Raw genomic sequence first — 24,456 nt, forward strand, 5'->3', positions numbered from 1 at the left:
GATCTTACTAAACAAATTTCTCCTCTTTGTCCTGTTTCATTACTTTCAGTTTACTTTTTCATTAGGTCAGTATCACTGATTGATTGGAGAGGCAAATCATGCCTGTGAGATTCAAAGTGAATAGTAGCAGTTCTAGTAAACATGTTACAGAGCAGAGATGGGGAATCTGTGACACTTCAGAGGCTATTTGGGCTTTTTGATTCTCAGAATCTCTCTATCTCTGCTTTACTCATAGCTTTGCTATTTTAAAACCGCTGTTTTCCCCTCAGTGATTTCATCCCTGCTTTCCTCAGACTTCTGCCATTTTCCCTTTTCAGTATCTCTCTTTTCACTATACTCAAACTTCTTGCATTTCTCAGCTTCCTCATATGAGAGGAATAAAGCATGCAGAGCCCTCAGATATTACATAGTACTTTAATCAAACCCCTGCCATTGTTTCATTCTGCCATTTTCCTCTCAGTTTTCTCCATCCTTGCTTTACTTAAACTTCTGCCATTGTTTTAAACCAGGCATGGCCAAACCTGGCCCTCCAGCTGTTTTGGGACTACAACTCCCATCGTCCCTAGCTAACAGGACCAGTGGTAAGGGATGATGGGAATTGTAGTCCCAAAACAGCTGGAGGGCCAAATTTGGCCATGCCTATTTTAAACCATCACTTTCCCCCTCTCAATGTCCTCACTTCTCATGCTGATGCCAGTTGTGCCTTCACTCTTGTTCCTCTACCCCACCCTGACTTCATGCATATCCAGGATTGTGATGTGACACTACAAATCCTGCACAAATCCTACACAATTCCAGTCTAACTTTTTATTATATATAGAGATCAAACTACAAAAAATCCAGAAATGCAGCTAAGTGTGCAGTATGCTAACGTCACCTAGCTCTGATAGAAAGCAAAATAAAAGCATTTTGCTGTATTTACATATTACCATGCACAGGATTGCACTGTAAATTGATTGTGGCTTATCTGGTGATCTTATATCTTGTGAGCTATCTTAGGCACCAATAGTGAACAGGTGGGATTTTATCCAGTACAATAATATCACATAGTATGGAGTGGGAGGGGAGAATTTCATTACTGAACTGCCATACAATCCATGAATGTTGATTCTTGTAACTCATTATTTGTGAATTATGGCACAAATGTCTTTTCCTTCCCCAGCTAGGATGCTGCTTCATTTTCTATTTGATTTCTTACCACTTACAGATGGAAATCCCATTTAAAGTAGTCTCACTGGTTATGGAGGTAATAGTGGTCTTGTCCTGCTGTTCTCTTAACCTTTAGTTTGACTTTTGAAAATAGACTCTAATAACTTCCCACCCATAAATATAATTATGAATATAAAATTTCCACCAGCTAAAATGCAATAGAAAAGGGTTGTATTACCTGCAGCATACTAATAATGTTACTAATTGAGATAATAGTCGTCATGAAACTGGATTCATAATTTAGACTAAATTAGGAAGAACAGTTTTTGCCTTGAGTTAAAAAAGGACATACAGCTGGACTGGAAATGGACTTGGGTATATTTTAATTAGAAAATTTTCAAAATTTTAAATAATTAATTCTGATTTAAAGTCATTTTATCTGAATTTCTGAAAAAAACAAAGATCATGGCCACTGGGCCCATCACCTCCTGGCAAATAGAAGGGGAAGAAATGGAGGCAGTGAGAGATTTTACTTTCTTGGGCTCCATGATCACTGAAGATGGTGACAGCAGTCACGAAATTAAAAGACGCCTGCTCCTTGGGAGAAAGGCGATGGCAAACCTAGACAGCATCTTAAAAAGCAGAGACATCACCTTGCCAACAAAGGTCCGTATAGTTAAAGCCATGGTTTTCCCAGTAATGATGTATGGAAGTGAGAGCTGGACTATAAAGAAGGCTGATGGCCGAAGAATTGATGCTTTTGAATTGCAGTCCCATGGACTGCAAGAAGATCAAACGCATCCATTCTGAAGGAAATCAGCCCTGAGTGCTCACTGGAAGGACAGATCGTGAAGCTGAGGCTCCAATACTTTGGCCACCTCATGAGAAGAGAAGACTCCCTGGAAAAGACCCTTATGTTGGGAAAGATAGAGGGCACAAGGAGAAGGGGACGACAGAGGACGAGATGGTTGGATAGTGTTCTCGAAGCTACCAGCATGAGTTTGACCAAACTGCGGGAGGCAGTGGAAGACAGTGGAAGGCCTGGCGTGCTCTGGTCAATGGGGTCACGAAGAGTCGGACACGACTAAACGACTAAACAACAACAACAACATCTGAAGTTCAACAACTAGAGAACATAACATCAGAGTTAATGCATCATCCCTGCCCTTATTGGAAAGGGAAATTCAAAATATTACGCAAGTGGGCTTCCTGGGAAAAATGAATTTCAGAAACTTGCATCTGTAAAATTTGGGTGCAATGCATTTTATCAGTGCTTGAGCATTGAAACACCATGATCTCAGTGAAAATTGTCCTCCCCCAAGCACAAGCTTATTCAGAGCATAAAATTCAAATACTCAGTTTTGACAAATTATTTCGCTTTTAAAAAATTGTTTTTTAACTAAATGCTCATCTCTACAGAGACTCACCTCATATTTGAATAACATTTATCTAATCAGTTATCTGTGACTTAGGAGTGGAAAACAGGTAAGGGACTGGTTTATTGGTGGCCTCAAAGATTTTATTTTAAAATGGACACCTTTGGAGAAACAATATACCAGGTTGCATGGGTCACTGAAATGTCTAATTAGGACTAATTATATCTATATATTATTAAGCAGCTGGCACCAGTGTACTTTCCTGCTACAGATACTGAGTGAATCAAGGCTACCCTTGCAAAGTAAGTTTTAAATTTGAACTGCTTCCCTGGCACAAGCCCTATTTATTTCAAAAGAATTTATGCCTGAGCCAGCATGTTAAGTAGGATGCATCCTTTGCATGCTGAAATTGCATGTTCAAACCCTTCTTAAAATAAAAGCCTTGAGTAATAGGACCACTGAAGATCTCCACCTGAAATACATTAGACTAGATGTCTCAGTGTTCTGATCCAGGGCAGCTTCTTATATCCATATATCAGTCTGTAATGGGAAATCCTAATGCATATGGGTTCTGGCTTCAGGGACTCAGGCTGCAGTCTTTAGTGGATTGTACCCACTGGAAGCTTCTGTTAGTGAAAATGCATAACCAGATTCATTTTCTTTATCTATTTACTTATGCCCTCTTCGAGTTCTGAGGAGGAGTCTACAGAGCACAGCAAGGCAGTTAAGGTTGTTGCAGCACCATGGAGAGCTCCAAGTGAGCAGCTTACTCTGAAGAAGGCCTCTTGAGCCTTGTGTGGTCTGCTGCCCTTGTGGGACAACTGCAGACTCTTAAAATACCCATGCTCTGGTCTGAGGACATGTGCCTTTGTTGCTCCATGACTTCCTGCCTGTTGTGCTCCCTGCACACAGTGGCAAAGCACTGTGACTGGCACCTCAGGCCCAGGGGAAGGTTCCCATCATGCATAGCATCCAGTTGAACAGCTTCCTGCCTGCCAGCCTTCATTTCAGTTGGACCTTGATCACCAGTATCAGGTCCAAACTATGTTCAGCTGTTTAGTCAGTGACCCTATAGCCTGTGATCTGGTGTCCTGGTCATTGCTGGGGTCTTGGATCATGACAATTAGTTTCATCCCCCCCCCCATCCTTTTCCCTGGGGCATCAAGACAACATATCTGCCTCTATTTTATCTTCACAACAGACCTGTGAGGTAGGTTAACCTGGGTGTGTGTAACTGGCTCATGGTCATGTTGTGATTTCATAGCTCAGCAGGAATTTGAGCCTAGCTCTCCCTGGTTAAACTGTAGCACTAGCCAGTACACCACACTGTCATTGTATCCAAAAATTGCATTGGAGTTAGTAGGATTTAGTCTTAGAGAGCTGATGACAGGATTGCACCTTATTGCGAACCTGACAGCAGCAATTAATCAGGCAGATAGTTTTATCAATCATTTGTCGCAAGTACTTTTTCTTTAGAAGATCCCATTTAGTTAGAGTGCATCCTTATCTAGAAAAGTTTAATTAGACTTTTAAGGAATCTGACGTGCCAGACTGTGTGGATTTTAGATTAACCATCTGCAATTGGTTTTATCTCAACAAAATATTAAAATGTGAAATATTGCCTGTCATTAACAGATTGTAACTACTGGCATGTTTGCAATCCCGTAAATGTCAAACTCAAAACCAGTCATTTGTCAGTGAGAAAATAAACACTTGATCCTGCAAACACTTCCTGTGTAATTTGTTTCCCTCCACCAGGATTGATAGTTTCTGAAAGATTTCTGAAGAGTCATCCCACTATATGCCCACTTGTTAAAAATTCTCTTAGGACAATGTATTCATATTAGATGCTGGAACTTTTGATCTGTGTGCCTCTGCTACTCCTGTGTTTGGTTGTTGCAGAAATACAACTCAAGACAGCCTTTGTCACCTGGGTGACTTATAAATATTTTGTGCAGTCCTAATGCCCTCTAGGGAACACGGGTGGTGCTGTGGGTTAAACCACAGAGCCTAGAACTTGCTGATCAGAAGGTTGGCGGTTTGAATCCCCGCAACGGGGTAAGCTCCCATTGCTCGGTCCCTGCTCCTGCCAACCTAGCAGTTTGAAAGCACGTCAAAGTGCAAGTAGATCAATAGGTACCACTCCGGCGGGAAGGTAAACGGCGTTTCCGTGTGCTGCTCTGGTTCGCCAGAAGCGGCTTAGTCATGCTGGCCACATGACCCGGAAGCTGCACGCCCTTGGCCAATAAAGTGAGATGAGCGCCGCAACCCCAGAGTCAGCCACGACTGGACCTAATGGTCAGGGGGTCCCTTTACCTTTATCTAATGCCCTCTAGATGTTGCCCTCTAGATATTTTCAACTGCAGCTCCTGTCAGCTCCAGCCAGCACATACTGACTGGAGTTGGTGTGAGTTATAGTCAAAAACACCTGCAAGGCACCAGGTTGACAAGGGCTCATTTAGGATCAGGTTATTTTCTTGCCCATGAATTAAGATCTGTGGGGAAGGCTCTACTGCAGTACATTTGGCCAGGATGATGGAGAAAACTTTCTCACTGGTTTCACCCAGATTATGGAACTCTCTGGGCAGCATCAGCAGGTAGGTGCCAGAGCACCTTTCCAAGGTCTCTCCAAAACCTGGATCTACTACTACAGGAGAATGGAGGTGAAGGGGCAGAGTTTGACAAGATTGGGGGGGGGGAGAGAGATAAAGGAGTCATGTCTGCCTTGCCTCATACTTCACCAAAAATGTTTTATTTAAAATTACAGAAGCTCTCTTGGCTCCTAAGAAAATTCAGAAATCCATATTAGGACAATCCCTTTAATTAGGCCAACCAAAATATCACCAAATAATGTGCAAGCTTTCAAGTCCCCCACAACTCTTCATCAGCCTAGATTGCACTGTTTACACTTTGGCGTGATAAAGAATTTTGGAGTACTCAAAAGCTTGCATACTATTTGGTGATATTTTGGTTGGCCTACTAAAGCCGTTGCCCTAATACAATTTTTAAAGTTATATTGTTTGTCTCACCGTTCCTCCCTGCCCTTTCCTCCTGTTATAAAATACCATGTTGTTCTTCAAAAGAAAATAGAAATCAGCACAGTGTCAAATATCTCCCTATAACACACCAGTTTCCAGAGCATAAGCAGCCAAGGATGGGTAAGTACAAGCTCGGCAGTAGAAAAAGACTGAGCTTTTTGTCATCTCTTTTGGTATTATAAACATTGTGCTTTTAAGTAACAATCTGTGGGCCAATGGGGTTACTTGTGGAGCATTAATTCTGAACCTTGCTTTCATGCTTAAGTTTTAATCGCTGCCAGCTGGTGGAATATAAATGAATAATGAAAGTGCTGGTTAAAAAACACCACCACCGAACACCGATGCACTTGTTATAATGCATTAGATGTACGGCTTAAAAGTGCTAGTAATGGAATGGGCTCCCACAGTAAGAAGCAATAATTAAACTATCAATAAGAGGATTCGTACCACTTTGTGCCCCAAACACAAACAGAAAAAAAAACCTCACAAGCCATGTGTCACAAAGAATAATTGCCATAGATGAGGATAGATGAGGGTGACACTGTGGGTTAAACCACACAGCCTAGGACTTGCTGATCAGAAGGTCGGTGGTTCGAATCCCCGCGACGGGGTGAGCTCCCGTTGCTCGGTCTCTGCTCCTGCCAACCTAGCAGTTCGAAAACATGTCAAAGTGCAAGTAGATAAATAGGTACCACTCCGGAGGGAAGGTAAACGGCGTTTTCATGCGCTGCTCTGGTTCGTCAGAAGTGAAGCTGTACACCGGCTCCCTTGGCCAATAAAGCGAGATGAGCACCGCAACCCCAGAGTCGGTCACGACTGAACCTAATTGTCAGGGTCCCTTTATCTTTACCTTTACCACTTTGTGCCCCAAACACACACAGGGAAAAAAACCCTCACAAGCCATGCATCACAAAGAATAATTGCCATAGATGAGGTCTGGGGGAAAAATGCTTTCCACAAGCCATGTTGTGTGTGAGAGAGAGTGTGTGCACGCATGTGTGCACGCATACACACAGCCTGAGCCATTGGGATGTGTTTTTCTGAAGGCAGTTTTGACCTTGCCTATTTCAGTTGCTCTTGATGAAAATGTAAGAACAGCCCTGCTGGATCAGGCCAAAGACCTATCTAGTACAGCATCCTGTTCTCACAATGGCCAACCAGATGCCTGTGGGAAACCTGAAAGCAGGGCCTCAATGCAACAGCACTTTCTGCACATGCCGCCTCCGACAGTGGAGGTAGGCTTATAGCACACTATAATCTGGATGGCAATGAGGCAACTGTTAAGAGCAATGAGAATGGAGAATCCTGCACCATTCTGGGGAACTGGATGTGCTTGATAGTCTTTCAATCCTCTTGGTATGTTTTGATAAAATTAAATGTCCCCAGGGTTGTCTTAAAAGAAAATGCAAGTTTTACCTAGCTTGAAACAGGCATTTATTTTATTTAACTAATTTCTATTAAGAATAGGTCTAGACTTCACTTCCTTCCACAAGCAATTATTCCTCTGCCACCTGTTGGGTCTTTTCCAAACATTGTTTTTGGCGCCTCTGTTGGGAATGAGCAATGGTCTACTTTTCTGTTCTATAAAACAGTCCATCCAAAGGCATACTTCCCTCTAACAATCCCATCTTCACATTGTCTTCAATTGACTTGTTTTTATTATCATATGTGAACTGTCACTCTTCCAACAAAACTGTGGTCTTTGGTAGTGGCTTTTCTCCTTTAAGAAAATCCTGCCTGGTTGTGGTGATGGAAAAAAATGTTTATTTTTTTAAAAAAAACAGACAAAATTATAGTTGTTGTGTTTACCAAACCAAAATTCTCCCCACATTCCCCGCCCCCCGAACAGCTTGAAATGTAACTTCTGTCACACAGAAACCTCAGTAGTCAATTAAGGTTATGAGCATTATAAATAAAAAGAGCAAGAAAAGCAATTGGCTCAGATCCTAAGAATGGCAAGCCATGTTCTGCTCAAAAAACGAGCATTTCTCTCTTTTACGTTCCCTTCTTTCTTTCCGGACTGATCAACAGTTCATTGGAACAGTGAGAATTAGTGAGATTCCTAAGCCTCACCTTGTAAGAGCTGATGTGTCTTCACTTTACCCAAGTGTGCCTTTCAGTCCACACCTTCATTCCATCTTTGCTGACAGAGACAGATTATAGTCCTCCTGATGTTGCTGGACTATAGTTCTCATCATCCCTCACCACTGCTCCTGCCAGCTGGGGCTCATGGGAACTGTAGTCCAACAACATCCGGAGGTCACTACATTGGCAACCCACAATACAAAATCTAACCATTTCTATATCATATAGATCATGTATTTATTTTATTTATTTGGCAATATTAAGTACCGCCTAATCAACAAAACCTCTTAAGTGGTGTGCATAAAACAATATCAAATACCAATAAAATAAAACATTAAAAACAAAATGCAAATAAGATCAGTAAAGGTAATGGTAAAGGGACCCCTGACCATTAGATCCAGTCATGACCGACTCTGGGGTTCTGGCGCTCATCTCGCTGAGGGAGCCGGCGTACAGGTCATTTGGCCAGCATGACTAAGGGGGAACCAGATCAGTGCACGGAAACACCGTTTACCTTCCCGCCGGAACGGTACCTATTTATCTACTTGAACTGCTGGTGGGCAGGAGCAGGGACCAAGCAACGGGAGCTCACCCCGTTGTGGGGATTTGAACCGCCGACCTTCTGATCGGCAAGTCCTAGGCTGTGTGGTTTAACCCACAGCGCCACCCGCATCCCCCCATTAAGTCTGGTAAGACTTGCCAAAACAAAAAGGTTTTAGCAGGTGCCAAAAACAATACAGTGAAAGCACCTGCTTAATATCAATGGACAGGGAGTTCCAAAGTGGATGCCATGAGCCCCACAGCATTGTCAGGATTGGGAAGAAACAGAGGGGCTCTTGCTTGGTTGAAACTGGAACCTGAGGAGGGAGGCTCTTCCCAATGTGCTTCAGGTTCACCCAATTTGAAAGGGGAAGCGGGGGTGCCAGTTCTTCCTCCTGGCAGAGCAGAGAGTTTCAGTGGAGATTGGGGAGGGCCGTGGGCAGCTGAGAGAGGATACAACTCAGGAGGATGTGACATGCAATCAGGATCCTGAACAGAAGGATGCACTGTTACTGCCTAGAGCTAAGTGCCATCCACAGAGGAGCACACAGTTGCAATCCTGTCAGCCTCACAAAGCAAACGAGTCCCACAAGTGAGTGTACAATGCCTCTTTAAAAGTTTAGCTAGTGGGACATGTCCCAATCTTCATTGCTCCTACCCTGTTCTGAACACCTTGCCTGATTCCTGAACTCCTGAATTGGGTAGACTTTGGTCTTTCAAATTTCAGTGACACCCTGTGCAAGGCGAAAATTCTGCGCCCCCACCTCTTGCCTTCCATTCTGCTCAGTTCACTACATCATAGTTGTGATGTCATGCAGCGCCTTCTAGGCTCAGCACCCAGTTCAGCAGAACTGGTTGCAGTTCCCTAAATCTGCCTCTGTCCTGAATCATGACTCCTGAACTCTGTGTCTGCTGCCAAGCCTTACCATTACTTGCCAGTGTAAATAGCTTTTTTCTTAGTCACACTTAAGTGCTTCTGTCTGCATATGTTGGGTGGGCAGCAGGCCGTTGTAGGTGATGCCACACTGAAGGACTAAGTCCTTGCAAATGCAGAGTGAGCATTTTGTAGTAGGCTGTGCAGGATGAAGCTACTGAGCAAGTGCATATAGGGGAAAGGCAATCCCTTCAAGTAAAATCTTTAGACAATCCAACCCAGACGAATAATGGTAGATTTTGTTTGTCTGTGTAAGATTTTATTCAAAGATCTTTGCCATTGTGTGTCACTCTCAATATTTCTAATCATATCTATGTAACCATGCTATTATTTCATAGCACAGATCTTTTCTGTTCCAATTCTTCTCATTAAAGCTCTTGCAATGCCACAGAAATATAACCTGTCAGAGACGGCTCCAAACAGAAGCTGCTTCCAGCATTCACTGCAAGGGGTTGCTGTAGCTCAAAACTGTTGAATACAGGAAATCAATTGAAGTGGAAATCAAAGCCAGTTAATTTTCCAAGATGGAATTAAGTCAAAAAATTAGTTAGAGTACCCTTCTATAAGGACCACAAGAGTTAGGCATAAGCATCTTAATGCCTTTGGATGGGAGTCACCTAATGATCCCCGTTTACAGAAGCCCTGCACTAGGGTTTCTGCTTGTGCAATGAGGCTTCCCCCCTGCCCCACTTGCACCCCCCAAGTTGGCCCTGGGGGAGTCGTGAGAACCAACACCATGCAGGGGGAGGAGAGGATGGATCATTCTGGCAAGCTGCAATGCTTTCACAGACGGAACATTCATCACAGCGCGACATTGAAGTCCACCCTTTAATTTTCTACAAGAGTTGTGTTAATTACTGGTGTTAGAGAGCCAGTGGGTAATGCAGGGAAAAGAGCAACAGCTATTGAATAAGTGAAACCACTTTAGATTTTCTTTGGCAGTCTCCCATATATGTAATGGCCAGACTCATTAATGTCTGAAATCCAACCCAGATAGGAATTGAGCAGACTTTATTAATGGACAAATGAATAGCTTGGAATGATTGAAATTAAACAGCACAGTTGTAACTTCCCTCAAATTATTTCAGTGCAATTCTTGAGTAGCTTTATACATCCCCCCAACTCACTCCAATTTCTGATTTGCTGTATTTTTCAAAAGTCTGAAATGAAAGAATATATGAGCACTTGCAAAATCAGGGGTTTTCTGTCTCACCTTTCATTCATCCTGGTAAGAGCTTCTGTAAACCATCTGCATCCAGCTAAATACAGTGCAACGTATAAAAGCCAGGATCACTGCATGCACAAAAATACCTCCCAATTCCTTGTTTGTGAAAGGAGGCTGATGCTGCTTTCTTAGGATACTGATTTCATAATGTTCTATTCTCCAGACAGGCCCCAAAGGCAGCCTTTGCGATAAGGTGAGGACTGAAAATTCAAGAAGAGAGATAACACCATAAGCATTGTATATAGCTGGAGTGGGGAACCTCCGGTCCTCCAGATGCTTTTAGACTACAAAACCCATCATCCTTGATCATTGGGGCTGATGGAAGCTGGAGTCTAACAACATCTGGAGAGCCACAGCTTCTCCATCCCTATCTAGCACATTTAAACAAAAGCTATAGGTTATTTGCATGTGTGATTAATTAAAAGGGGGAAAGCCCGAAGGCATAGCTACCCCCTATGCATTTGGTGTAAGTCAATCCAATTCATTCTCTCCCATCACTTGGAGACCATCATAGTGGGCAACAGCATTCTTTCTCTTTTTCCTATTTATCTTTCAATTCCTGTCATAGCTTATACACTGATACACTCTCTGTCAGACCAGACAGCCACTCGCTCACTCTTTGTGTCCAAAATCCTTGTTCTGATACTCCTTTTGTGGTTCCCTTGATCTTGAAGCTGCTTATTAGCACATCATAGTGATGTTGTATTAACATTTCAGTGATGCAATGTTTGATCAAAAGTTCCTTGAGAGTTCCTTTGAGAGAAACAGGGTAACCTTTTCTCTATGCAATTACTTTTTGGTGTCCTTTTATGCTATCATCCTTACCTCTACACAATGATATTCTCTGGTTTAATTCACAAATATTGAATATTTCAAAGGCCACTTTGATCTTTCTCTAGCCTAGCGAACTGAGGTGTTCCAAATTCTATCTCCCCCCTCCCCGCCATTTCCACTCATCAGTGCTTGGTTGTGCTAAATTCCCTCTCCTAGGCTATCCAGTTTGACAAGCCCCATCTGCCCCTCACTTTCTTCTGCAGCATGTTCAGAAACCACCTTTCTTTGACCATTGGAACCACTATTGGTCTCATCTGCTTAATCTGCTGGAGCCTGTCTTTGCATGCAGGGTGAGGTCCCTCACCGAGGGTTTGAGACCCATCAACTACCCTCACCTGGTTTAGCTGGCCATTTGAAGTTGTCACCAGGGTGTGGCCACTGTCACATGCTGACAGCTTCTAGAAGCCACAGGTGAGTGCTGAATGTAGGATGGGAACCAAAGGTGGACAAACTACCCCAGAAGGAACACAGCGTGCCCCCCACCAGAGGTATTACCCCTCCCCTAACACTCCCTACACCTGGTAAATAGCATACTTAGAATTTGCTATTAAGAAAAAGCCAAAAACCCCTTCAGGCCTCTCCAGCAGCTTGTTTCCTGTACAAGGGAACTGAATATATTTCTATGAACTAAGGTGCAAGATGTAACAATCCCTAATATTTTGTCATTGGGAAACTATTGCTCCTGTTCTCCCTGCACTAGCTATTGAAATTTGTGTAAACTTGTATGATGGTTGCCATAGTCATTTGGCTTTCTGTACGTTTGTTTTCTTTCCCTACCTCTTCTGTATTTTTATTTTTATTTTAGTTCCAGGCCTATTGCCCCTTTTCAGAGCTTGAGTGCAGACCATCTGTATTTAGAAAGAGCAACAGGTATACGAATGAGCAATCTCAGTCTCAGCCATGGTGATCTCCCCTGGATCAAGATTACCCTCATTTCCAACGTCCATTGCACACAGGGACTGAATTCCAGCACTGCATCCAGGCTAAAGCCTGGAAGCTCTTTTGTTAACTGTATCCATTTTCCCTGTGAAGTATTAATTATTATTTGCATAGATAAAATACTGCTTTGAATATGAAATACAAAAGCCACAAGATGTTTAAGAGCTGTAGTTATTTCAGGTCATCATTGAATCTGAAAGGGCCTTTTAAGATTTACATCCTCTGAAAGCAATTTGTTACTCTCCTTTGAAGTATATGTTAGGTATGTTTGAGTTGCAAAAGAATATGGGGAAAGAACTTTGGGTGCGATCCATCTGAAATCCAGCATACCACAAACAGGCATCTGCTTGAGGACTGGGGTTCCTCCTTCCTCTCCTCCCCCTGCAGCCCCCCACCCCTCATGCATAACCCAAATCCACTCTAGAGGTGGGAGAAAAGGCAGAAAAGAAAACCAGATGTCCCATTGGCCAAGGAGGCAGATTCATTGGATGCTGCCCTTTGGCTATGGGAACAACAGTATTTACTTCAGGCATTTCATTCAGTTAGTCTCCTGGCTCTGGGCAGATAGAAAACTCACTCAGATTTTGGTTTCTCTCAAAATCTGTAACACTCAAATCAGTATGGTACAAAGACAAGGCACAGCTTATCCCTATAAGCTTATGAGGACCTGTTAGTGTCTTTTGACAGACAGCCCAATCAGGTTAGAGAAACGACAGATAGGAAGCAGTTATTATGCGATGTTTTTAATGTTTAGGGCTATACATGGAAATGGAAATAGCTTTTCATTATGTATCAGCTTAAAGAGAAAATGGATTTGAATATGTGATATGTTGTACAGCCCAAATAGCTTTATAAAATAACTGTTGTGCATAAGGCCACAGCTGGAAATGCCACAATGAAGCTTATTCATGCAACATGGACAAGTCCAACAAAGAGGGGGGGAATAGATGAATATGAATAACTCTATTGAGAAGATCTAAGTCCTGCTTAGCTTACATATGTACTCAAAGTACCATGTAAATACTGGTAGAATCCTTCTGCAGTCTTGCACTGTCAAAAAAAAAAAGAAGAAGTGATATTAGGGGGAAATAACCAGAGATATATTTTCTTCTTTAAAATATTCCATAGTGTTTCTTAACAGAGGGTTTCATCTCTTTGATTTATCTGCAAAACAGAAGGACTAATATACCCTATAGAGTTTGGCAAGAATGAAAACAGAAAATATGTTGTTTTATCTCAACCCAAAATTCTACCTTTTAGTGAGTCCATAGATCATTCATGACGTAGCTGTTCTGGCAGTTTTATTTGCAACTCTGGTGAGATACCCAGAGGAATGTTTTTTTAAGTCAAGATGTAAGCCTCTGGATGTTCACTTTTGTGCTTCACAAGAATCAAGGATATCAATATTTAGGAAAATGCAATAAACTCATATAATTAAACATTCTGCTAAATAAATGAAATGGCTTATATGAAAAGCATGGTAAGAAACATGACAATTGCCTAGACTTTGTAGATATATTTCATCTGCAATTAGCCAGTGAAGCGTTAGTATCGCATAGAGCAGCTTTGCAACCTGATGCCCTGTAGATGCTTTGCACTACAATTCCCATCAGCCCTGGGGCACCAGGGTGGCAAAGTCTGACACCATTATTATTTGACTTCATAAACATCTATCATCTATCTATCTATCTATCTATCTATCTATCTATCATCTACTATCTATCTCTAGGCAAGGGGGAGGAAGCAAACATTCTGCCTTTGTAATGTTAACTTTCACATTTGCCTTCCCTGAAATAAATTTAAACGAAGATAAATACGGGCCAGAGAATAATGTAAATGTTGTGACAACTCCAATCCCTTCTGGTAAACCTCGCTGTAGAACTTATTGCCCGCAAAATTACTTTGAATTCCAGGAGAGCCTGTTGGCCGTGTTGATTCATGGTAATAGCCTCTGTTAGAGAACTGGATCACCTCTGGTGTTTGTCTGTGACTAACAGCATTTCTTTGAATTATAGGACTGCGGTAGTATAGTGGAGTCCAGCTCCAGTCGGGAGAACAACAGTGGGGCTTGAAATCACTGCTGTAAACCCAGCATGGGGGAATGACATCTTCTAAGTTTATAAGTTGTGACATTCTAAAGTAGTGTAAAGGATCACACCGGGTTACATATGACCTACAAAGGCAGGCTCTGAAACTCATTAGGCACTGCAGCCTGACAGAAAGTGTTGCTTCATTGCTGTTCTTGATAGTTTTTCTGCCCACTGGGAACACAACACGAAAGCCTTCTAGCACAAATTTGAACTGGGAATACCTGTGTAGACGGCTAACCCTGCTATTTCCCCCGTGTGTGTGTGTGTGTGTGTGTGTGTTGAAAAGGCAACTTTATTTTTATCACACTGAAATACAATGATCAATATGGAAAATACTATTCAGTCTTAGAATTCAGGGCAGATGCTACTATATGTCTTGAAAATTATTGGCAACCCTTTTTTATAAAGAAAACTTTGGAATTTGAAAGGTGTGTCTGTTTCTTGAATAATGTATTGCTTTTATCCCTGCACATACATATATGCAAATGAGTATTTTATTTTAAATTACATTTATGTAATTAAAGTGATTAATGGAAGAGGCCTCCTGTACACACCTGCATAAGCAGGTATTATACATTCAAAATATTATATGCATGCTGCAAAATGCAAATTAAAGTAAATTAAACTGTAAATAAAATAGAACTGTTTATAGGCAGTGGTGCAATGGAGGGGAAATGCAGGGAAGTGCTGCTCCACAATTTTTTTCCATAGTAGGAGATAAGATGCCATCTGTTGAAGCACCAAAGAGGTAATTGCCTCTTTGCTCTGGCAAGTGAATGAGGTGATAAGAAGGCTGTCAAGTTTTACTATTGCTTGTGTCAGATTTGCATAGAGAAAGTCAGAAAATGACAAAAATAACCAAGCAGAAGCTAGACCTGTGAGACTGTGAGCTAGGGGCTGGCCCAGGGACATGTAGTGAGCTTCACAGAGATTTGAGTCCAAATCTTCACATTCTTGCTGATGCACACTGACCACTGTGACCTATTCCTACTCTACTAACCAGAGGAAAAACTGGAAAGCAGAGGAGGATCAAGAGTCCTGGTTATTACCCTCACCTTCCTGGGTTCAGCTGACAATGTAAACAAACCGGCAGACATTGCTCTCTCTGTGTGATCAGGAACGTTGCAAAAGAGAGAGTCCCCGGTTGTGAATACTCTAGGTCAGTGGTTCAAAACATAATTAGGGACACAATTGCTTTTTATTTATTCAGCTGCAGTGATGCAATGGAGACAAGTTTTTCCTACTGTCTGGGGAAAGGCAATTTGTGGTAATATCACAAATTTTATGGCCTGCTTTTTAGTATGCTTATTAGGGGCCACCCCACATTTTCTTCAAAACATTGCTTTGCACAGGTGACTACCATAGAGTTATCAAAATTTTCAAAAGTAGGGAGTCCGTGGCTTGGCTTTTGAGAAATAGGGGGTCCTCAGTATTTAGCTAATTGAGAACCACTGCTCTAGGTTGCAAAAGAGAAGCGATGACTATCCTAGAAAATGCTGGCAATCCAAAGTGTGACCTGTGCTATGCCATGATTCTCAACTAATTGTCCTAATTCAGGGGTCGGTAAGGTTTGCCTTGCCTGGGCCAGTTCACTCCAGCAGAGATCCCTCCATGGGCCAGATTGCGTTTTCCGGCGTCTGCAATTGCACAGATGCAATTTCTGGTGCCGCAGAAGCGAGTCCCCGCGCCACGCTGTGCCATGGGTGGCTCGGTTTGGGAGCGGCTTGGGGGCCGGTTAAATGACCCCTGCAGGCTGCTTGTGGCCCATGGGCCTTAGGTTGCCTACCCCTGTCTTAATTCATGGTCCTTAGTAAGCTTAACACTCTGGGGCTGATTCTGTGCTGCTTCCTTAGTTTCAGTTTTGATAACTCCAAGTAAGAATGACTCATTGGATGACCTTACAGCTATGGTCTGTAGGAGGCAGTAGAAGGGGACATTTGTAAGCCTTCTATTCTGCCCAAAGCCACTTCAGTGGCACAATTTATTTATGCAGGTGCTCTAACCAAGTTCTGGCATTCATATAGTGTCTATGTCTATGGTAATTCAGCAGTTTTACAGGTGCAATCTTGCTTTGAAGTTCCTTTGCTTCAATATGGCTACTTCAGTGTTATTTACAGTGTATCCTGGAGAGTTAAAATGTTCCCCTCTGCCTTTTTTAAGGTTGCCATTTCTGATGTCAGAATTGTGTCCATTCATTCTTTTGTGTAAATCCCAGCTTGTTTGTCCTATATAGAATACAGAAGTGCATTGCTGGCAGATGATGGCACATATAATATTAGAAGATGAATGAACCCCTGATGTTGCAAATGAACACCCAATGATGTGGGTGACATTTGATGGTCCTGCAACAGTGTTGCTAGAGTAGATATGTGAAGAAAGGTAGCATCCAGATCTGCCACAAGGCTTTACCCGATGTGCCTAATTTTCAACAACAGAATTATGATTGTGCAATTGGTACAGAAAGCATGCAGGTCTGAGTTGTGAGTCCATATATTCATATTTAGTTATTATCAGGTCGATTTTGCATGCATACCTTTGAAAGTGCAACTTGTTTGTGGCAGTGTACTGATCAGAGTAAAACCTAGTGATTCACTGGAGCCTTGGATCAATTATCGGACAGTCCTATACGTAGCAGTGTGGTTTGTGAACTAACAGAATCTCTTGGGCTGACCATCTGCATGTGAACTACAGCACTTCATAAGGAAAGGAAACTGAGTGAACATCTAGCTGGTGGGATGTTTGAAACAAGGGCTCAACTTGGGGGCTTCTGAGCTTGTTAGGTTGTGACCCCTATTGATCCAGGAATGGGGTTATAGTCATGTCTGTACTCACTGCTTGTTCACAATTATTATTTTTCTACCTGTAAATGCACAGGGGCCATGTAAGGCTGACTCTTAACATCCCACTGCTCTGAGCACACACAAAACAATACTTTCCAAATGAGAATGTCTGTCATCTCTGTTTGAACTTGAATGTTAAAAGGTACTTTATTAAAAGTGGTTTATCAGACTCAACATCCACCATACCTAAAAATCTGGGAGTTAGATTAAATCGTACTTTATCCTATTGATGAGGCGCTGGACTGAAACATTCTGTATAGTTATAAACTTTAATCATCCTCTAAGAATTGTCTGGACACATTATTGTGTGATTTCAATTATTGCCAGGGCTAAGTGAATGTCTTTCAGGTTCTGGAGCTTGCTTTTGAAGTGCATTCCTCTGCCCACATCTCCTGCAACTCCTGTTTGAAGGTTTCACTGGGGGGGCTAATAAAGTCAGCCTGGCAAAGGCAGAGGGAAATGCTACCACACAGTCCATTAGATCTTCAAACATTTCGTGAGATAAGCTGATTTGATGGTGCCTTAGGTTTTCTGGAGAATGCCCATCCTTGGCATGTAGCGAGCTTCAGAGAAGAATTCAGTAACTGTCATTAATAGAGCTAGTAGAACATTTATTTTCTACAGTCTTTATCTCATGCTTGTAAATTAATGTACATTGAAATGGTTTGGTGTTCCTTCAGGTCTTAAATGTTAATGTGCTTTAAAAAAAACAAAAAACCCTAAAGCAATATAATCTGGATGTTCTTTTTTTTAAAAAAAAAAAAGTGGAAGTGTTATTGAAAAGGAGCTCTGTAATCAATGAATTCAAAAGACACTATAGGCATACCTTTCTCTCTTGTAGAAGTTTGTGTGTGTGTGTTTTTCCCCCCAATCACAGAACATGTGTACTGTTTTGATCTGTGGGTGAAATGTGACAGAGCTTGAATCTACGAAGGACTGCTTTAGGTAACCAATGATGGAGGACTCTCCATGTGGTGGCCTGAAAGTGTGAAATGATTCACCACGCAGATCTATGCCGCCACAACTGTAATTCACAACAGTGTCCATGTGGTGGCTGTTTGCTTTCCTGACTCTTAGTCATACTACTAGGGGATTCTGGAATGAACTGCAACTGGATGTGCTGGGGCCTGCCTCTTCATCCCTGAGCTCAGGCCAAGCATGAACTCTTGAGGATTAGGTCATAAGAACATAAGAAAAGGCTGATGGATTAGGCAAATGGTCCATCCAGTCCAACATCCTGTTCTCACAGTCATCAATCAGATGCTCATGGGAAACCTGCAACCAGGACATGCGGGCAAAGCAAACTGGTTACTGCTAAGACCAAGGAGCAGGTTGGGAAGACAGAAGATCAAGCAGGTTCACACTTAGTTTTGAAAGATTCATAATTTGTTGTTGTTCTTAAAATTCATACATGGGGGCTGCTCATTTGATTTGAGGGTGTTTAACCCTTCCCTGTCCCATAATTTACTTGATTGAGATTGTCCCATCCCTGAGCTGCCATTTACTCCATGGGGGAAAATACAGAAGTGAACTGGACATCTGCATTTCTCTCTTACCCCATCCCACCCCCAAACTTTGATTTAGAAAATTGTGCTGGAGAGGAAAGTCCCTGCACCACTTCCCTGGTTAAAGTACCGGATCCTCTCCCGCAGTGGATGCATTTTGTAAACAAACGAACAACATACTTCAGAACATCAGACATGAGTCACCTGAAAGTGTGTGTTCTTTGGCGCTGATTGAAATGGCTGTTCCACTTCAGACTGCAGGTTGGCCAATGTCAGAAACAGGCTGCTGAAAGGGTCTTAGCACAGCCACAGCACATCTAATTTGCATGTGGGGAAATGACCTCTTTATCAAATACTGGAGAGCCACAGCCAATCACTGGGTACTGATCTAGATGGACAAAAGATCTGATTCAGAATAGAGCAGCTTTATATGTTCTGTGTGCTGTTATATAAGACTTTGTTCAGATCCAGTATGGTCATTCTTAGGAGATCTCAGGAGTGATTGCTCCTCCATACAGAATATTTCTTTCACTTAGAAAATAAGTTTTTCGGGGACAAGGCTTTGGTCAGCATATGAGATCAGGCAATGAGGCAATAAGCAAGATGATTGATATATTGTAAAAGAGTGAATATAATAAAACTCATTTGGTGTGCGTGAGTCAGCTATGTGTCAGTCAGCCAAGGGAATACGGGGTTGCTAATCTTGATTCTGGAGCCATGTAATACTATTGTACCTTTAAAATATTCCTAGAGAGAGACTTCCACCAGCTGTGGCATCAGTTGCTACTGCAGCAAATGTTAAGGAGGCACAGAGGGCCTAGAAACTTTGCAGTTGTTTAGGGTTTGTGTACAGATTTTGGACTCATTCTTTGGCTTCTATTCCATCTAAATATGGCAAACATGAAAGTATAAGCTAGGAAATTATAGCATAAACTCAGAGCATTCACACCCTGCCTTTTTTACCAGTAAGAGGCAGTTATCTGCCTCCCCAACTAGAGAAAGTTCATTAAGTTAATTGGGTCAACATGACATCTCTAGACAGAGTAGCAAACCCATCGTATTAAGAATCAATGTCTGTTAAAGAGCTGGAGGCAATGATGGGTTGTATCAACTAGACCATGAAATATGGTTCACCGTCTTCTAATCTCAAATTCCAGTTATCTTGTTAGAAGCCTTTAAGTTCTTTCTAACTTGAGTCTTTTAGCTTAACATACTTTCAGGCACTAACTAAATGATAAATTCAGAGGACAATGTGCTACAGAAGAAAGACAGATATTAGGAATGAACATAAAAAGATCTTCTACATAATATGTAAAAAATAAACCATGTTCCAAAATTATGTTAATCAGTACTACATTATTGGTGCTTCTCCACTGGTATGTACAGCAGAATTCTGAACAGTGCTCAACATTAAATATATATATAGAAAAATTAGAAACTCACACAGGATCTGCAGGATTCTGAATAGTTATTATTGTGTTTCAAAAGATATAATAAAATTATTTGGAGAGCAACTGTTGCAGATGTTGCTTATACCCAATTATAGGGCATCTCCCTCATTCAGCAAAGGTCTCTGAGCCCCCAGAGAGGCTGTTAATGATGGTTATTAGGAGAGGAGGGGGAGGTAAGTCATCTTCTACCAGCTCCTAGCTATGCACTTTTCTCTAGATCTAACCCACTGTATTTTTATTATCAATATTTATTAATTAATTTGTTTAACAAAATTTGTACACTGCTTGATTGTAAAAAAACAAACAAAGAAACAAACAAAACCCTCAGAGGTTACAGCCCTTCCCTTCCCTGTGTTGTTGTAAGCTGCCCTGGTAATGTTGATTGATACTAAAGGCCTGGTTATAGATTTCAGAAAATGATAAGTATTGCTTGGAAGCACATGCAGAGTTAACATTTTACTCTTATTAAACAGTGCAAAATAGGTGGTGGAACTTAACATAGTTTGCAAATGTTAGCACATCACACCTCAAGCAAGATGCCACTACAAAAGTATTCATATTTTAAAGATGTGTGAAATCCCATGCTTAAAAATTTCTGCAGAAAGAACATGGGGAGCATAGGAGCCAACTCCTAGGGGCCGAGGGCCCTTCAGGGGCCCCAATAAAATATTTGAGGGGGTCAGCCTCCCCCCAAGTTGATGGGTATTGGCATTCAAATGGTTTTTGTGTGCTGCATCATGTGATTGATTATGTGGGGTGGAGCTTACTTGTCTCCCCCATTTTTTTTCAAGTTGTCACCCTTGATGGGTAGAATGGCAGATCTGTTTATATTCTAGAAAAGGTGTACATTTTCAGGGGAAGACTTTGGTCTTTCAAATTTCAGTGGGTCCCTATGTAAGGTCAACATTGAGTACACACACCCCAGCCTCTCACCTTCCATTCTGCTCAATTCACTACGTCATAGTTGTGACGCCCTGCAGTGCCCCTAGTTTTGGTGTCCAGTGCAGCAGAACTGGTTGCATTGTCCTAAATCCACCTCTGACATTTGGAGGGGGAGTAATCTGAAAACTGTTCACAGAGCACTTCGACTGCAGTCCTGTGGTCCACGATAGGGCATCCCAAGGAACATCCGACAGATTGGATTCCCTCTCCAGCATCAAGGACAGAACTCCAGTACTGTCAAGGAAAGTTGAGTGTTGGTTCCATCATCCACCCCTCTCCGCTGATCCTGAATCCTGATTCCCTGTCCCAGCCAACACTGGGACTCTAACATCAGTTGGGCCACAAAGATGGCTTATCAGGGGCATGCTAGCAGAGGACCAAGAACCTGCTTGGATCCACAGTCATCCCAGTAAACTCCCACATTGGGAAGAAATTTAGACACACTCAGGAATGTCCAGATTTCTCCTTCTCATTGCCTCTAGTGGAATGTATACCAATACATTTTAAAAAAAGAATAACCCAGAAGTTGATGGAGGACTATAGAGAGTTCCTCTGCCCTCACTGCTGCCCTGTCAATTTTAGCCCTGCAGGGTGTAGGGTGAGATGCTTAAATCATGTTTAGATTTTGCCCACCCACCTTTGGAATGCAGCCTTGGTGCCTAAGTAGAGAAAAAAGCACACATGCTCTCCTTTCCAAAGTCCCTTTGCACCTTAAAACATCTCTGTCCATCTCTGTGCCTTCAAAAAGTATCATGTAAGGCAGTTCTCAGCTGCATAAGTTCTGCATCAAATTATTTTACAGTGTGATATATAAAATCCAGGGTCTTACTGAAGCCTGGTGAGTGCTTCTGAGCTGCAGAAAGGAGAAACACCAGCACTAATGAACACATTTATATGGGTACTTTGAGAGAGAGAGAGATTTTCTCAAGAGGATTGAGCTTTGCCCTATACATCCCAATAAACTTTGTGTGAGAGGAGACTGAATTAGGAGTCATTCACCTGGAAGAGGCAAATGTGTGTGCATGTGTGGAGGAGGGGGGAGGATCAGCTGCCAGAAACAGAATTAGAGGAGCACAGAGTATGTGTCTGCTTCTTCTTAGATGTGGTGCTGCAAGAGTGTGTCATAGAGATTGTGGCCCACGATAGGAAACAATGGGCATTTTATGTGGGTAAATGGTGTCGAGGGGTAGCCAATATGGTTCCCTCCCAATGTTGGACTACAACTTTTATCATCCCATACTGTTGTCTGGGCTGGCTAGGGCTGATGAGAGTTGCAGTTCGATAGCATCTGAAGGGCTACCCCCAAGAAATGGATATTGCTGAGCCACAAGATATTGTTTGTGTTAATTCACCATAGTTCTAAATCAAGGAAATGGTGGGTTGGGGAATATTTGAGGTGCATCATTAGGAGTGGGTGGAATAGAAGATAATGTTCAGGAAGAGGCGGGAGCCTATTTTTAATGGTTAAGACTCAATCACATTTCTTAAAACTTTACTATTTTAGTCATTGCAGTTAAACTTTATTCCACCCCAAGATGATCTCAAACTTATCTGTGAATAATTGGGTGCATCACATTCTCTTTTGTTATCAGTGAATACAAGTTACATTCTTCCAATTGAGGCTGGGCAAATTGCCAAGGAAGGCTATTTTCATTAAGACATCGATAAACCAAGCAGTGCACACCAATTGGCCCACTGCAAATTGGTGATTAACCTAACAGTTAGATGGCTTTTGTGAGTGCAGCCTTATTAATCAAGCATCAGTTGGGTTAATCAAGATACCAAAAGTAATTTGTAGGAATAAATATTTTATTGCCATTGATAAAGCAAAAGGGAATATCTTAATGAATTTCCTTCTAATAACATTCAAGCTGTGGACTCCCCACCCTCTACCCCCTTTAATATCTACATTTGCAGGATTTAACATTTGCCATTGGGTAGGGAAGTCATTCAGTGTGCACAACTTGCTCAAACATCCGTCACCCATCTAATTACTGGTGTGTCTGATTTCTTCAACTAAGTATTAGTGGACATAAACTCTGTTTATAAGGAAAGTGTTCAGGGTTTTTCTCTCTCTCCCTTTCTGGTAAGTTTCCAAGCACAATTCAAAGTGCTGGTGTTGACCTTTAAAGCCCTAAACAGCCTCGGCCCAGTATACCTGAAGGAGCATCTCCACCCCCATCGTTCTGCCCGGACGCTGAGGTCCAGCGCTGAGGGCTTTCTGGTGGTTCCCTCATTGCGAGAAGCAAAGCTACAGGGAACCAGGCTTCTCGGTAGTGGCGCCTGCCCTGTGGAACGCCCTCCCATCATATGTCAAAGCGATAAACAACTACCTGACATTCAGAAGACATCTTAAGGCAGCCCTGTTCAGGGAAGTTTTTAATGTGTGATATTTTAGTGTATTTTTGGTTTTTATGGAAGCCACCCAGAGTGGCTGGGGAAACCCAGCCAGATGGGCGGGGTACAACTAATAAATTATTATTACTATTATTGGGAATTGGAGCCCACAGTGGCAGTGGGGAAAGGACAGCACTTAAATGGCCAATTCAGAAGATGAAATATATGTATAGAACTTTTGCAAGGTCGATGTTCCATGTCACGTCAATAACATCTGCAACTGACAACTACAACTACAAATGTTGAATCACTTTCATTTAGGAATTTTGTAAGCCAAGATCAACATACAAAGAGAAAACACAGTTCAAACAATGATCCTTTTATCAAACAGGTCTAGGTAATTATTTAGTAGCAATAAAGCATACCAAACCTTCATGTCCCCTGCTCTGAGTATATGGAAATTACTCAGGGCACTAAGTGCTTAATGCTTTCTTGAACTGACTCATTGTCCTTCAAGCTGAGAACAGTATTATCTTAGGGAAAATATATTTGTTCAAACAAATCGTGGCATTGCTATGTAGAAAGAGATTTGTATAATATGTTTGAATCCTCAAATTGTCTGTTATATTTGCCTTCATATGATTTTATCCTGTGTACTGCCCTGAAACCTGTGAGTATAGAGCAGTATACAATTTTTACTACTACTAGTACAACTACTACTACTACTGTTTTTCTTTTACTTTTTGTTATAGGTTGTAGTTTTGTTCTTGTTTGAATGATTCCTTGTTTGTTTGCTTTTTAGACTGTACACTACATAGAGATTTTTGAAATATTATAAATAAATAAAAATAAATCAAACTCTTGAGTAGATCCATTGAGTTCAATGAATTTAAATTCAAACTTAAGTCCATTGGTTTCAGTGGGCCCTCCCTGAATATGACTTAGGCTACACTCCCCATCCTTACATGCCTAGGTAGAAGCCCCACTGAATTCAGTAGGACTTCCATCTGATTAGAAATTGTTAGGATTGCACTATTAGTCTCCTACAACCCAAGATTAGCATTCCATGAGAACACTCTGAGAGCTGTTCTGCCTTTGGATTTTTTCTTTATCACATATCTGGGGCACTCTCTTCTAACAAGTATTGTTTGCCCAGAGACAAGGCTTCTTT

General features: G+C 41.8%; 1 protein-coding gene across 3 annotated transcripts in view; it reads left to right on the forward strand.

Annotated features, from left to right (window-relative positions):
• The window catches only part of NKAIN3 (sodium/potassium transporting ATPase interacting 3), a 205,442-nt gene that overhangs the window by 165,560 nt on the left and 15,426 nt on the right, over nucleotides 1–24,456 (forward strand). The gene's annotated exons all lie outside the window — the stretch shown is intronic.

The sequence above is a fragment of the Podarcis cretensis genome (genome assembly GCF_951804945.1).
Source record: "Podarcis cretensis genome assembly, chromosome: 7".
NCBI classification, from domain to species: domain Eukaryota; kingdom Metazoa; phylum Chordata; class Lepidosauria; order Squamata; family Lacertidae; genus Podarcis; species Podarcis cretensis.